The sequence below is a fragment of the Pinus tabuliformis genome, chromosome 9 (assembly GCF_031772625.1).
Source record: "Pinus tabuliformis cultivar Carrire ecotype Pingquan chromosome 9, CPIR1, whole genome shotgun sequence".
Classification (NCBI taxonomy): domain Eukaryota; kingdom Viridiplantae; phylum Streptophyta; class Pinopsida; order Pinales; family Pinaceae; genus Pinus; species Pinus tabuliformis.
In genome coordinates this window covers 1,217,117,467-1,217,133,356 of record NC_142307.1, presented here as the reverse complement: position 1 = coordinate 1,217,133,356, position 15,890 = coordinate 1,217,117,467, and the positions used below count along the sequence as shown (strand labels likewise).

At 39.6% G+C, this 15,890-nt stretch overlaps 1 long non-coding RNA gene across 1 annotated transcript; it reads right to left on the bottom strand.

Moving 5' to 3' along the window:
• Nucleotides 1-7,426: 7,426 nt before the first annotated feature.
• Nucleotides 7,427-8,077, bottom strand: LOC149152918 (uncharacterized). The gene is made up of 3 exons (XR_016262472.1): nucleotides 7,968-8,077; nucleotides 7,798-7,868; nucleotides 7,427-7,709 (listed from the first exon to the last, which is right to left on the bottom strand). It is a non-coding gene; the product is annotated as an uncharacterized LOC149152918 (long non-coding RNA).
• Between the last annotated feature and the right edge of the window lie 7,813 nt (nucleotides 8,078-15,890).

Here is a 15,890-nt window from a genome sequence, read left to right as displayed (position 1 = left end):
AATGCATTGTTGGCATTATGGTTAGTAGTCCTTGGTGATGTTGCTTATATGGCTAAATGATATATCTTGCTATGATATGGTTATGAGCTATCCATGATAAAATCTCATATGATTCTTGGGGTTACATAGTTGATGTTCAGATCAGATTTGTGGTTGATTCTCTGATGATGCTTACATGGTGATTTTCATAAGGATAAGGAGAAGTACAAAGCTTGAATACACATCTTCATTACTTGATGATGAGTCACTCATATGCTGTTGTCATCATATGCAGTTATGATGCAGGATTCCTATAGTTCTTGGCGCTCATATGGATGAGGATTGTTGCTGTTGATGATATCAAGAAGTCTTAACAAATGATCTTGAGCTCAAGATATATAGTGCTGGATACATGGATGATTACTCAAAGTTGCATTGTTGGAGACATGATGATGAATTCTTACCTATATGATGATAGGTTGATACCTACATATGTTGATTGATGCAGATGTTCCCAAAGTGATGATACTTGGATCATGCAGATCTTGATGATGATGAGATGACTATGGTGTTTTTCACAAATGTTATAATGTGAATGATTCTATATCTATATGCAGACATACCTTGTTATAAGACATTTACAAGTTGCTGATCTAGAAGTGGTTGTACGCGAGTTTTATGAGGGACATCCACGTATATATGCATGTTTATGTGGATACAATCACGTATATTTTGGAAATCAGTGGGCCAGACTCAGGATGAGAAAATTCTATTATGGGTCTGACAGAGACCATCTGGAACAGGTGCAGAGTGAAACATGATTGCTGATGATACATTGTGTATGATAGTTGCTGATGAATATCATGGTCTTATTTAGATGTAAAGGTCATATCAAGACTCATGATGTAATAGTGTGTCTCTATCTATTGTAGTCATTTGATGAAATCTCTTATGATGTAATTTGTACCCCCTCTATGCATAGGAAGGATGATGAAATATTTCAGTCATGTATTTCTTTTTCAAGGTCATGTAATGGCCTATGTTGGTTTCCCCACTATGCTTGGGATGGATGAGGTTATACTCTTGCGTTATCATGTGTAAACCTTGATGTATCCCCACTTGGTTGGGTGGATGAGTCAATATTGGTATATCTCCACTGGGTTGGGAGATGAATGTATGAGTCCTTAGTGATAGGAAGGTCATTTATGATAGAGTCATGTTCTTTTTGTAGAACCTCTTTTTGCAGACCTCACTTACAATCAAGGGGAGAATGATCAACACACTTCAGCAGAGTAGAGACTTCAGCATGTACTCAAAGGAAGCATGGACAGATTGGTACACCTTGGCATATACAAAGGGGGAGCTCATTCAGAGATTTCAGCAAGTACTCAGGGGGAGTATGGACAACAGAATGTATATCAGGAAAGAGAATATCTTGGTCCGCCCTTTGTCTTTGATGTCAAACGGGGAGAGTGATTTGGTGTTGTTGCCATCAAGTCCAAAGGGGGAGATTGTTGGCATTATGATGCATGTGTTGTACTTGATGGTAACCCACTCATAGCAGAAACAACTCACTTATATATAACTAGATGAATCTACATAAGAGATATCAGATGTGACAGAATACATGGGATGCAGGACAGCTCAAAGGAATCAGATGACAGTTCTCAGTATGACAAGTTAGCTTTGCCATCAAGTCCAAAGGGGGAGATTGTTAGCATTATGATACAAGTGTTGTCCTTGATGGCAACTCACACAGATGATAGATCATAGTGCAGCAGATCAGTAGCAAAGATTTGATGATCAAACTACAAAGAATGAAGAAAGATGAGTATATACGCAGGTTCACTATATACCAAGTCGTGTACATATGCAGGTTATATGCAGGTTCACTATGTACCAAGTCACGTATATACACATGTTTGCTATATACCAAGTAGGGTATACACATAGGTTATACACGCAGGTTCACTATATACAAAGGCGCGTATACACGCAGGATTTCTGATCAAAAGTCGCGTATGCGTATGCACGCACTTTCATGCACGGAAAAACGCGTACATGTGGGAAAGCTTATTTTTGGGTCCATAGTATTTAGACCTATGGTTTTGGTCCTTGGTATTGCATCCGAAGTATTGAACCTAGGTATTGAGTCCCTAGTATTGGTTCTCAATGGTTTTGGACCATGGTATTGAGTAAGGCCTAAGACTATAAAAGGAGAAGAAGATCATTAGGCAAAGGCATTAAGAATGTCTTGAATATCTGAGGAAGTATGAGATCCAATATGCAGGATATGGGTTATGATGCATTGGTTGATTTAAGCTAAGGAGTGATCTCACCGGTTGATGGAGAACAAGATCTAAGGATAGATCGGGATCAAATGGTTTGAAATGAACTATCTCTATATGGTTGATTATGCTTATTCTAGATCTATATTCTGACGCATGTAATGTTATGAACTGGGTATAACCTAAGTTTGAAATAGCTGCAAGTAATGATTGAATATTTATAGATCTGTACGCGGGTTGGCTTTGGTGAAAGCGCGTATGTATGCGGGTTTGGTTCATCGTAGTAGCATATACATTATGAAGTATGATGTTGAAGTTGCAGTTGGGTCTGATTGTTATTACAGAGTTCTGTTGTCTGCTTTGTGTTCTGGTGACTGTGTTGCTGACAGGGTTTCAGTGTTTCAGTGATTCAGAAATTGATGATCCTAGTATTGATTGTTTTGTGCTTCAATAATATTTATGGGTCCAGTATGAAAATTGGATGAAACGTGGCCTTCAGATTATAGTGTTGTGCTTTAAGAGTATCTAGTCTGAAAATGTATGAAATGTGGTCCCTGGAGGATGAAAGGAGATTGTAGGCCGGTGCCTACGTACTACTAAATGGATCGGCTAGTACAAGAGCTAAGGGGGTTGTAGCTCCCTTCCAAGAGAGTCTAGAGAACGAGAGAAGGTTGTAGCCTTCTGTAGGTAGAAGCCTGCGTACTGGTATAAGACTGAACCAGTACAAAACTATTGTAAACTGAAGTTTCTTATTAAAAGAAGATAGAGATGACTTGCAGCAGGTGGTTTTCACCCACATTGGGTTTCCACCTTATATCTTGGTGTTCATGTGTGCTTCTTGTGTGTGATGATCTTTTTTTTTTTACTGCATCTGCTTACTGTACATATGGTTAATGAAGTTTTGATGCACTAACTAAAGATCAAAATTTAATAGATTAACTGAATTATAAGTATTCTGGATATACGCTAGTTGCATTAGACACAGTTACGTATACACGTGGGTTCCCTTAATTGAAGTAGCGTATATGTATCTAAGTATGTAAATGAAAAAGTTTTATTGATTTGATAATACTGATTCACCCCTCCTCTTAGTATTATTTCCAACAGACAGCTCATGGTATTGACCCATGGTATTCATGTGTAATATAATCTATTTAAATGAGGAAATTAAACCAGCCTAGATCCACCTTAACATTAAATTACCAACGACCAAGATAGATCAAATCTCGATTCTCTTGACATGTAAACCTATTTTAGAGTGAAGACTTGGTAGATCTAGAGTTAAGCTATATCCACATAACACTTTAGAATATTTTTAGTAGCATACACTAATGAAAAGCTAATATTTATTTCCTATGTAGTATACATTTTTTCTCCTTTTAATTAAATTTATTAATTAAAAAAAGATGTCATATGAACAAACGGCATATGAAATGAGTTGTGGTTTTTTGGGCATTTAATATTGATAAACCATAGTATTGGGCCATGATATTGTAACAAATATTATATACTTAAAAATCTTCACATTTAAGAGTCTTATTACTTGTCTTTTAAAATGTATATATATTTAGCAAAGATATTAATTAGTTTTTCCCATTGGGATTTGGATTGATTTTGAATGGGTTTAATGATAAGGCACTCCATGAGTATAGTCTTTTTATCTAGAATTGGACGATATAATTGAAAGTAGGGAAGTGAAATTCTATAGATTAAATAACTTAAATTCAAGTTCTTAAAAATCTTTGCTAGATTTTTGTTAAAGTTAACAAAAAAAACTCTGAAAAAGTTTATTTCATGTATTAGTTAGACTATATTATTCATAACCAAACCTATGTATTAGTTAGACTATATATATATAACCAAACCTATGTATTAAGATAATCAATACAATTAAAAAAGTTTCACATAACATGAAATTTTTTTAGGCCTATGAGTGTTTAGAGATGCAAAAGGATTGGTAAACGACTAGCCTAGATCCATTTAACTTTGGATCTATTAAGTTTCAAGATGGACCAATATCGAGGTGCAAACCTCTTTTTCGAGTGAAAAATTGAGGAAAAGTTTGTACCTTGAGAGATTTGATCCAAAGTTAAATGGATTGATAAATCAAGAGTTACATAGATTAATAGATTAAGAATTAAATAGATCTAGGCTAATTTAATTATTAATAATCTTTTCTTTTTAAATGTAATAATTGATATTAATAAAAATGTCTAATTTCTAAACAAGAACCATTACATAGTTCCCCATATTCCACACTACTGCTATTTACATAGTTCCTCATATTCCACACTACTACTATATTAAGAAGCAGGCAAAAATTCTAACCCAAGCTTATGGAACTTCTTGCTAGATATTCTAAACAAGTGCCTTTTGTAAACTTTGCAAGAAAACTCCTAGCAAAAAAATATACAAAGTATACGTACATAAAGTCATAGGATTTTCAAACATAATAAAAAGGTCTAGCAGCTAATAATCCTGTCTATTCTTTTATCCCTTGGAGTTCGGTAATCAACCTTGGTCTGTGGTACCTACCTTGTGGATTCTCTTGGTCTTTTTCTTTTCCATGCTAGTTCTTCAATGGTTGCATCCTCCTAATGGACAAACTAAGCTTCACTAGTGAAATTATCTTCATGCTATGGGAGTCCAACAACCATTGTAACCAACCCTATTTTCATTTCAAAATAGAACTTCTCCATTTTGTTTAGCAGTAGTGAAAATTTGATGCCCATTAACAATCGATAATTTTTCATTTCATTTTCTTGAGTTGCATTCCTCTATTGCAAAACATTTAACATACCCTCCATTACTTACAAAACCTGTCCAAGAGCTGATTGGATTTCTCCTATTCATTCCAGTAATTGGATTCTCCTATTCATTCAAGTAATTGGATGGCTCTGGGTCCACCATGACAAGTCTATTTGGCCTTTCTATTATAAAGCAAATTCGTAGCCCATGGATATGAGCACTTCAAACTACTGCAACACATCCTCGAAGAAGAAATGCACCAAGAAATCCGACTCTCCCACTGCTAGTAATTCATTGTAGCTCTGTGGCTAGAGTTCTCAACGATAGAACATTGCAAAAGTGGATATTGGCATCACCATCCTTGTTATGGCCGAGTGAGACTTTGATCTAACATCCTAACAACATTAATCGTAAGATTTTTGAATGCATATTTGGGTTACGTCGAGCATGGGATATATCGTGATTGATATAGAGGGGCAATGCAAGTAATTCCATTCTACCAAAATTGAATTTAGAAACAAGGTAGAGGCCATTCTCACATTGATATTCTAGTTCCCACCTTGGAGTATTAAATTCTATTGCCACCTGTGTGAGCGATAGGATCGAGTTGACTGCCAAATGTTATAACTATTTTGACATGACTATTATAATTTGTGATCGTGGCATTAATTTGAGCCTCCAATCCTTATTTGCAAGCTCCAATGCATGCTCTCGATTCATTTGATATCGCATTTGATCATACAAATAATTCCCTTTAGCTAGATTTTTCCCTTGTATTCATCTCGAACCACCAATGTAATGCCCCCAGTAGAATGTAAATGTGGATTTTACTGTGGTAAAAAGACAATATAGTAGTAGTTGTTGTTTATGTTAAAAGAAACAAAACTGTGATGAACTACATTATTAAATAAATGAAATATTTTCTTGAAATGTTGGCAGCCTCTGGGAGGTGTATTTCAAAGAAAGGAAAGCAGTTGTAATAACTGATTTAAACTGCCCTCCCAAACAGGAAAAGTCCTGGGTGTAGGGAGGAAGTTCGGTGCTGTTGGGACAGACAGAAGTAATTTTCTTTTCCAGAGAAAAGGAAAAAGGAAAAGAGGATACACTGAGGAAATCGGTTAAGTCTGGTAAGGACCAGATAACCAGGCACAAGGTGCTCAGATCTTGTTGAGGGCTTGAGGCCTGCAAGATAGCTCGGGGGAGAGAATTCCGTCAGGAAGATGCATCTCATGGCTGGGTGGACGAGTAGACTCGAAGCACAGGTGACTTGCTCGAGTATCTAATTGTGACTCTGGCGAATCAGGTACGGATTCTAACCTCAGAGTCCTTGTTGCATTAGAAAGGAGACTTATAAATGACCACAATAGTTAACAAGAAATGTTATAGTTTCTTAGAATTGTTACAATGTACTTGGAATCCGCATAAGTGTGGTGATAGTTAAAGGAATAGGCTATCTGCTGATAGACCTGGTCGAAAAACTAGCTGGCAGTTATTAAAAGTACAGAGGCTACATTATAGAACGCCTGAGTTAGCTTCTGCAATGCCAGAATTAGTTTATTAACTGCCTAGGTTAAATTATCGAATGTCTGTTAAGGGTGCAGAGTATGGCACGGAACAGGCAGAAATAACCAAGGTACTACATGCTCAGGAAAACTATATCAGAAAACTTATACCGAAATATCAGAAACATAAATTTTCGTTACATATTATGAACTATGAAAGTCGAGCCTTGAACCCCAGCGCTTGGAAAGAGGTCACGACTGTAGCCGGATTACAATTGCTGAGACAGTACAGGAAAGAGCATGCCAAAATATACATATATACATGGTAGATGAAATACGAAACAGCTACATAGTTACACAGAGAAACATCCTACAGCTATATGGGACTCTGTCCCTGAGTGTAATCAGTGCGAGTTTAACCATAGCTTTTCCACAAAAAGAACAGCGAAACTAGTTCAAATGAGGAACGATGAATGGCGGATCAAACCCTCATACTTCTGTATATTTCGATATTCATAATCTAAAGAAAACAGAACAGAAGTATCATCATATATATATTGAGAGCATCAATAGCAAAGCTAAAAGGTCTAGAATTGCATGCATGTATCTGAACCTGTTACATAAAAGACAATTGTATATAAATAAACTGAAAACACGAGTTCTAGCAGCGCTGAGATACACAACGTTTATGTATACAGAACAAGTATAATGGCAACGACATTTAATTCCAATAAGCAAAATGAATATACATTAGATGAATATCCTTAGATATAATTCAAAACGAAAAGCTTATGCCGTCGGAGGGTTTGAACAGAATGATAAGTTTCTGCTTATGTCGTCAATTAAAAACAATACAACAGTGTACCTCTGATAAGGAAACAGTATGCATATACAGCAAAAATAGAGGCAGTACTAAAACAAAGGAACCTGGTTCCGCCAACTTCAATGTGAGCATACGGCCAGACCGATGCTGGAAGTTATGCAAAAGACTAAAAGACCCAAGTCTGGCCGCGTAAAAACCACCTTAGTTCTTGAGGAAACAAAGAAAAAACGATACATGGGTTCCGTCTGAAACAGAACCTCCAGTCAAAACTCTAAAACAACTAGCCTATAGTTCATAAGGCAACCATGAGGGTTCTCTTGGAGAGTACCTCGTTGAACCCAAGCACAGAACCGGCAAACCCTCGGCGGTCTGAAAGCAAAACATGGGAGCACCACTCAGAAACGATAGGTTCTGAGCTCGCATAAAGAAAAACAAGCAAACATTACTGAGAACCGACCTGTATCCGCCGAGGAGGTTGGACTGTCGAGACCATCACCTCGACACCATGAACGGGTTAAGCAGCTCCACCTGTGCTCGCCCAACAGCAGAAAGGCACACATTAAATCAACCATAACATTACAGTGAAATAACAAGAACGTTATCCATTAATCACAAGAGCGTAATCACCTGAGGAAATCCGGAGCTGGGCCCTTCACGGCCTTTGGAGAAGTTGCAGGTGGTAACTGTAAGTCTGGGAAGAACGAACCAAAGTCTCGGCAGAGAGCTGAACCGACAAAGCAATGCAAACAAATGAACCCCGACCTTAGGCCACGGAGGTTAAGTAGTGACTTGAAACCCTTGGAAGTATTTCCACCCTTCGATCGCCGAAATAGATCTTGACCGTTCAGATGAAGCGGGAAGAAGAGGCGGGAAGGCCGAGGATCCCAAGGCCGAGGTGTCACATGGCTGTGTGTACAGGCCATGCCACCTGGCCAGCTGTGAGCCGATACAACCGATGCGGTAGGTGAGTTGAGCCTGCCCAAATCTGCAGCCGGACCTCCAAACCCCGAGCCCATTAAATACTCCGTATGCTGGGGGAGGGTTTAGGGGTTAGGCTCAGAAGTCAACATACATGTTACATCAAAGATATGTTATCGCTTAACACCATAATGCAAACATCGAAACCAATGTCGATCAACGAGTTAATAAACAGTTTATTATGGTGAACCATGCATAGCATAATGATTGACTAAATGACAATTAGATGAAGCGCGTGAGATTATACATGGTGGTACATATGGTGTATCAGCTCATATGTATGGTATGAGTTTTAATATTCAGACCATAGAATTTTTTTTTTTTACTATGTATATTTATGTGTAAAGGGTTGTGACAAATTGGTATCAGAGCCCAGTTACAACACTGTGGCCTCAACATGACATGTTTCACTGTGCAAGAGCATACACCATGTATATTTACATAAAAAAAAAACTGATAAAATCATTTAACTGTTGTTCTGTTATGAAGGGGTGACACACAGAACTATAACAAGCTAGCAGTCCAGCCAAAGAAAAAGGGAAAAGTAACGAAATGCAAGGAGACGGTAGTAACCCTCAGGAAAATCCAGAACTGTGGGTACAGTTGGGTGAGGCAACACGAAGTACCAACCTTGCAACACTAGAAACTATTCAGGAGTTGAAAAATGAGATGGCACGTTTGCGAGAAGACAACGCACGTTTAACAGTAGAACAAGAAAGAATTCTGAAGAGTTTGTCAGACAGGCAGAATCCACCTTCATCTAACCCCAGCGCGGAACAGCAGAGGGTGACAGAGGAGCAAGACTTTCAGAATGTACCTGAAAATTCAGAAGGCAAAGAGGATCATTCTGACAATGTACCACAACAGCAAACCTCAAAACGTCAGAAAATGGAGTTGCAGGGAGAATTCCGGAAGATTAAACCCCCACATTTCGATGGCGAACAGGAAGAGGCAGCAGAAGCATGGTTAATAAATATGAATAAATATTTTCAGTTGTATGAGTATGATCACAACTTGAAAGCGAGACTGGCTTTTTTCCAGCTACAAGGTAAGGCAACCTTGTGGTGGGAGGAAATCAAGATTGTTAAGGGGGTCAGCGAACGAACCATTACTTGGGAGAAGTTTCAGAAATACTTCAAAGAAAGGTACTTAACTGAGCGTTTCTACGATGAGAAAGCGAGAGAGTTCCATGATTTAAGACTGGGGCAGCAGACTATGGATGAGTTCATTAACCGCTTTACCTCTCTGTTACGCTATGTACCTTATATCAAGGAGGAGAAAGCCAAGGTTCAAAGGTTTGTGAGCAGCTTACCTTCATATATAAGGGAGGGGATTTAGTTTGACAATCCTAGGACCATGGATGAAGCCATTCGAAAAGCAAGGATCTGCTACCAGCAGAATAAACAGAAGGGGGATACTTCAAACAAAAGATGAAATGAGAAAAAGAGTAGTCGGATGGTTGGAAACAGCAAGGGAGGTCGCAGCAATGGAAGTAAGGGAGCTAGTAAAGGATTTAACAGTAGATCTGTAGCAAGAAGTGCGTCTCGAGCTAGGCCAGCAAGTGAATCTAGAGTAAGTGAACAACCTGTTAGGCCAGAAAGTGAAGGGATGACCAGACCTCCAGTTCAATGCTGGGGTTGTGGAGGACCTCACTATGTCAAAAACTGCTCGCAGCGAAAGGGGACGGACCAGATATCCCAAATTCATGAAGCATCGACCGTTGGGGACATGGCACGTAGTGTACCCAGAATTAATGCAGCCTTGGAGGACCGCCAAGCGGAGTACCAGCCATCTATGGTTGAATTTGAAGGTAAAATCTCAAATCTTTCTTTAGCTGTTCTTATTGATCCAGGAGCTACTTTAAGTTATGTTAGCCCAAAGATAGTAGAGCAATGTAAGTTACAATCTGAGAAATTCAGAAATCCATGGCTGATTCAATTAGCTACAGGAGCCAAGAGGCGAGTCTTGGCCAAAATAAATAATTGCTCTTTAACCATAGCAGGGCAGCCAATAGTGGCAGACTTAAACATACTACCGTTGGGTTCATATGACGTCCTGATTGGGATGGATTGGCTGGAAAAACACTGGTCATTAGTGAATTGCAAGATGAAAACTATCTATTATAAGGATGATCATGGAGAGCAGCAGGAGTTACAAGGAATCAAACATCCCGTACAGATTCGACCTATTACAGCATCTCAGTTAGCTAAATGCATCAAGAAGAAGTGTCAAATTTATGCTATTCAGGTGGGTTACGCAAATCAGAAGGATAAAACTACCATGATGGGCAACATTCCAGTGGTACAAGAGTTTGTAGATGTTTTTCCTGAAGAAGTACCAGGACTACCACCTAAAAGAGATGTGGACTTCACCATTGAACTGATTCCGGGAGCGGCACCCGTGTCACGGGCACCTTATCGAATGAGCGTACCAGAACTAACAGAATTAAAAATGCAACTGCAGGAGCTGTTAGACAAGAATTACATCCGTCCCAGCGTATCACCCTGGGGAGCCCCAGTGTTATTTGTCAAAAAGAAAGATGGAACCTTCCGGATGTGTATTGATTATCGCCAGCTGAATAAGCTCACGATCAAGAATAAATATCCCTTACCTCGGATCGATGAACTTTTTGATCAGGTGAAGGGAGCAACGGTATTCTCTAAAATCGATTTGCGATCTGGTTATCATCAGATCAGAATTAAGGAGGAGGATATCGCTAAAACAGCTTTCAGAACGCGGTATGGACACTACGAGTTCGTGGTGCTACCTTTTGGTCTGACCAATGCACCTGCTACCTTCATGTGTTTGATGAACAGTGTGTTTCACAAGTTCTTAGATAAGTGTGTGCTAATCTTCATAGACGACATTCTGATTTACTCCCGATCGAGAAAGGAGCATGAAGAACATCTTAGAGTGGTGTTGCAAACTTTGCGAGAACATCAGTTATATGCAAAGTTTAGTAAGTGTGATTTCTTCAAGGAGGAAATACAATACTTAGGCCATGTGATCACAAAGGAAGGAATTGCAGTAGACCCTGAAAAAATCAGAACTATAATGGAGTGGCCTATACCAAAGGACGTGGCAGATATCAGATCCTTTATGGGGCTAGCAGGTTATTATAGAAGGTTTGTAGAAGGCTTTTCAAGGGTAGCATACCCTATCACCTCTTTACAAAAGAAGTGGAAGGTATTTAAGTGGACCCCAGAATGTCAGCGGAGTTTTGAACAGCTCAAACACTTACTCACCACAGCACCTATCTTGAGTATAGCTGATCCTAATAAGGATTACGTGGTCTGTACTGATGCAAGTAAAGAAGGTGTGGGGGGAGTGTTGATGCAAGAAGGAAGAGTGATTGCATATGAATCAAGGAAATTGAAGAAACATGAACAAAAATACTCCGCTTACGACTTGGAATTGGCAGCTGTTATTCATGCGTTGAAAATGTGGAGACATTACCTGTTAGGAAGAAAATTTCTGTTGTTGACAGACCATCACAGTTTGACGAACTATTTCAGTCAACCCACCTTGAATACGAGACAAGCTCGTTGGGCAAATTTCTTAAGTGGGTTTGATTTTGAAATTAAGCATTTGAAGGGAAAGGAGAATCAAGTGGCTAATGCATTGAGCCGAAAGGTGCAATGTGTGTGCAGACTTTCGGCCAGTAAATGGCAGAGTACCTTACTTGAGAAGATAAAATTAGCAGCTGATCAAGATGATGTATATCAGCGAATTAAACAGCAAATACAGTAGCTTTCTGATAAGGAAGTACAACAAGGATACGAGTTAGACGATGTCAGAATGCTGTATTTTCATAAAAGGTTGTATGTGCCCAATGAAAATAATCTTAGAAAATTGATTCTAGATGAATTCCATACCAGCCATTACACCGGGCATCCAGGGTACCAGAAAATGGTTGTTGCACTTCGGAAGGAATACTATTGGCCAAAAATGAAGAAAGAGGTAGCTGAATATTTAGTGCGGTGTCTAGAATGCCAGCAGATTAAAGCAGAGCATATGCATCCAGCAGGGTTGCTACAACCCTTACCCATTCCGGAATGGAAATAGGAGATCATTTCCATGGAATTTATAACCGGGTTGCCTCGAACAAGGAAAAATAATGATTCCATTATGGTAGTAGTGGATAAGTTAAGTAAGGCAGCACACTTCATACCGGTTCAATCCACGTATAAAGCTGTGCAAATTGCTCATATCTTCATGCAAAATGTGTTCAAGTTGCATGGACTTCCGAAGGTAATAATCTCGGATCGTGATGTTAAGTTCACATTAGCCTTTTGGAGGACATTGTTTGCGGAACTGGGGACACAACTGAACTTTAGTACAACCTATCATCCCCAGACCGATGGGCAAACGGAGCGGGTAAACCAGGTGGTGGAGGACATGCTGAGAGCATGTGTTATGATGCGACCAACCCAGTGGGAGGAATACCTCCATCTGGTGGAATTCGCATATAATAACGGGTATCATACATCAACACAGTTGAGTCCCTTTGAGGTTCTGTATGGGCGGAAGTGCCGCACACCCTCAAGTTGGGGTGGACCTGAATATAGATTGAGATTGGGCCCGGATATGCTCAAAGAAATGGAAGACATGGTGAAGAAGGTGCGTAACAATTTGAAGGCTGCTTAGGATAGACAAAAAAGTTTTGCAGACCGAAAGAGAAGGTTCAAAGAATTCCAGGTCGGAGACCATGTTTTCGTAAGAATCCAAACCAGAAGAAGTACCTTGCAGTGGAGTGGGTGTGCCAAGCTGGCACCACGCTATTTTGGACCTTTCCAGATCCTGGCAAGAGTGGGGCCAGTAGCTTATCAGCTTGCCCTACCAAGCCATATTAAGATTCACAATGTTTTTCATGTTTCCGTATTAAAACAATACGTCTACGATCCTAAACATGTGATTCAATGGCAGGATGTTCGGGTAAGAATTAAATTTGGTCATTATGAATAAGCTTTATCCTTAAACAAGGAATAACTAAATCTGTTGCTTTCGCAGGTCGAGCCGGAAGGCGAGGTTCTGGTCGAACCACTGACCATTCTCGACCGGAGAGAAGTGCAGCTGCGGAAACGGGCTATTATCCAAGCTAAGGTGCAGTGGCAGCATTATGGACCTGAAGAGGCCACTTGGGAGGATGAGGAACTCCTTAAAAAAGCTTACCCGAATTTGTTTAAGGGAAACGGACATCGGGACGATGTCCAATCACAGGAGGGGGAGATGTAATGCCCCCAGTAGAATGTAAATGTGGATTTTACTGTGGTAAAAAGAAAATATAGTAGTAGTTGTTGTTTATGTTAAAAGAAACAAAACTGTGATGAACTACATTATTAAATAAATGAAATATTTTCTTGAAATGCTGGCAGCCTCTGGGAGGTGTATTTCAAAGAAAGGAAAGCAGTTGTAATAACTGATTTAAACTACCCTCCCAAACAGGAAAAGTCCTGGGTGTAGGGAGGAAGTTCGGTGCTGTTGGGACAGACATAAGTAATTTTCTTTTCCAGAGAAAAGGAAAAAGGAAAAGAGGATACACTGAGAAAATCGGTTAAGTCTGGTAAGGACCAGATAACCAGGCACAAGGTGCTCAGATCTTGTTGAGGGCTTGAGGCCTGCAAGATAGCTCGGGGGAGAGAATTCCGTCAGGAAGATGGATCTCATGGCTGGGTGGACGAGTAGACTCGAAGCACAGGTGACTTGCTCGAGTATCTAATTGTGACTCTGGCGAATCAGGTACGGATTCTAACCTCAGATTCCTTGTTGCATTAGAAAGGAGACTTATAAATGACCACAGTAGTTAACAAGAAATGTTATAGTTTCTTAGAATTGTTACAATGTACTTGGAATCCACATAAGTGTGGTGATAGTTAAAGGAATAGGCTATCTGATGATAGACCTGGTCGAAAAACTAGCTGGCGGTTATTAAAAGTACAAAGGCTAGATTATAGAATGCCTGAGTTAGCTTCTGCAATGCCAGAATTAGTTTATTAACTGCCTAGGTTAAATTATCGAATGTTTGTTAAGGGTGCAGAGTATGGCACGGAACAGGCAGAAATAACCAAGGTATTACATGCTCAGGAAAACTATATCAGAAAACTTATACCGAAATATCTGAAACATAAATTATCGTTACATATTATGAACTATGAAAGTCGAGCCTGGAACCCCAGCGCTTGGAAAGAGGTCACGGCTGTAGCCGGATTACAATTGCTGAGACAGTACAGGAAAGAGCATGCCAAAATATACATATATACATGGTAGATGAAATACGAAACAGCTACATAGTTACACAGAGAAACATCCTACAGCTATATGGGACTCTGTCCCTGAGTGTAATCAGTGCGAGTTTAACGATAGCTTTTCCACAAAAAGAACAGTGAAACTAGTTCAAATGAGGAACGATGAATGGCGGATCAAACCCTCATACTTCTGTATATTTCGATATTCATAATCTAAAGAAAACAGAACAGAAGTATCATCATATATATATTGAGAGCATCAATAGCAAAGCTAAAAGGTCTAGAATCGCATGCATGTATCTGAACCTGTTACATAAAAGACAACTGTATATAAATAAACTGAAAACACGAGTTCTAGCAGCGCTGAGATACACAGCGTTTATGTATACAGAACAAGTATAATGGCAACGACATTTAATTCCAATAAGAAAAATGAATATACATTAGATGAATATCCTTAGATATAATTCAAAACGAAAATCTTATGCCGTCGGAGGGTTTGAACAGAATGATAAGTTTCTGCTTATGTCGCCAATTAAAAACAATACAGCAGTGTACCTCTGATAAGGAAACAGTATGAATATACAGCAAAAATAGAGGCAGTACTAAAACAAAGGAACCTGGTTCCGCCAACTTCAATGTGAGCATACGGCCAGACCGATGCTGGAAGTTATGCAAAAGACTAAAAGACCCAAGTCCGGCCGCATAAAAACCACCTTAGTTCTTGAGGAAACAAAGAAAAAACGATACATGGGTTCCGTCTGAAACAAAACCTCCAGTCAAAACTCTAAAACAACTAGCCTATAGTTCATAAGGCAACCATGAGGGTTCTCTTGGAGAGTACCTCGTTGAACCCAAGCACAGAACCGGCAAACCCTCGGCGGTCTGAAAGCAAAACATGGGAGCACCACTCAGAAACGATAGGTTCTGAGCTCGCATAAAGAAAAGCAAGCAAACATTACTGAGAACCGACCTGTATCCGCCGAGGAGGTTGGACTGTCGAGACCATCACCTCAACACCATGAACGGGTTAAGCAGCTCCACCTGTGGTCGCCCAACAGCAAAAAGGCACACATTAAATCAACCATAACATTACAGTGAAATAACAAGAACGTTATCCATTAATCACAAGAGCGTAATCACCTGAGGAAATCTGGAGCTGGGCCCTTCATGGCCTTTGGAGAAGTTGCAGGTGGTAACTGTAAGTCTGGGAAGAACGAACCAAAGTCTCGGCAGAGAGCTGAACCGACAAAGCAATGCAAACAAATGAACCCCGACCTTAGGCCACGGAGGTTAAGTAGTGACTTGAAACCCTTGGAAGTATTTC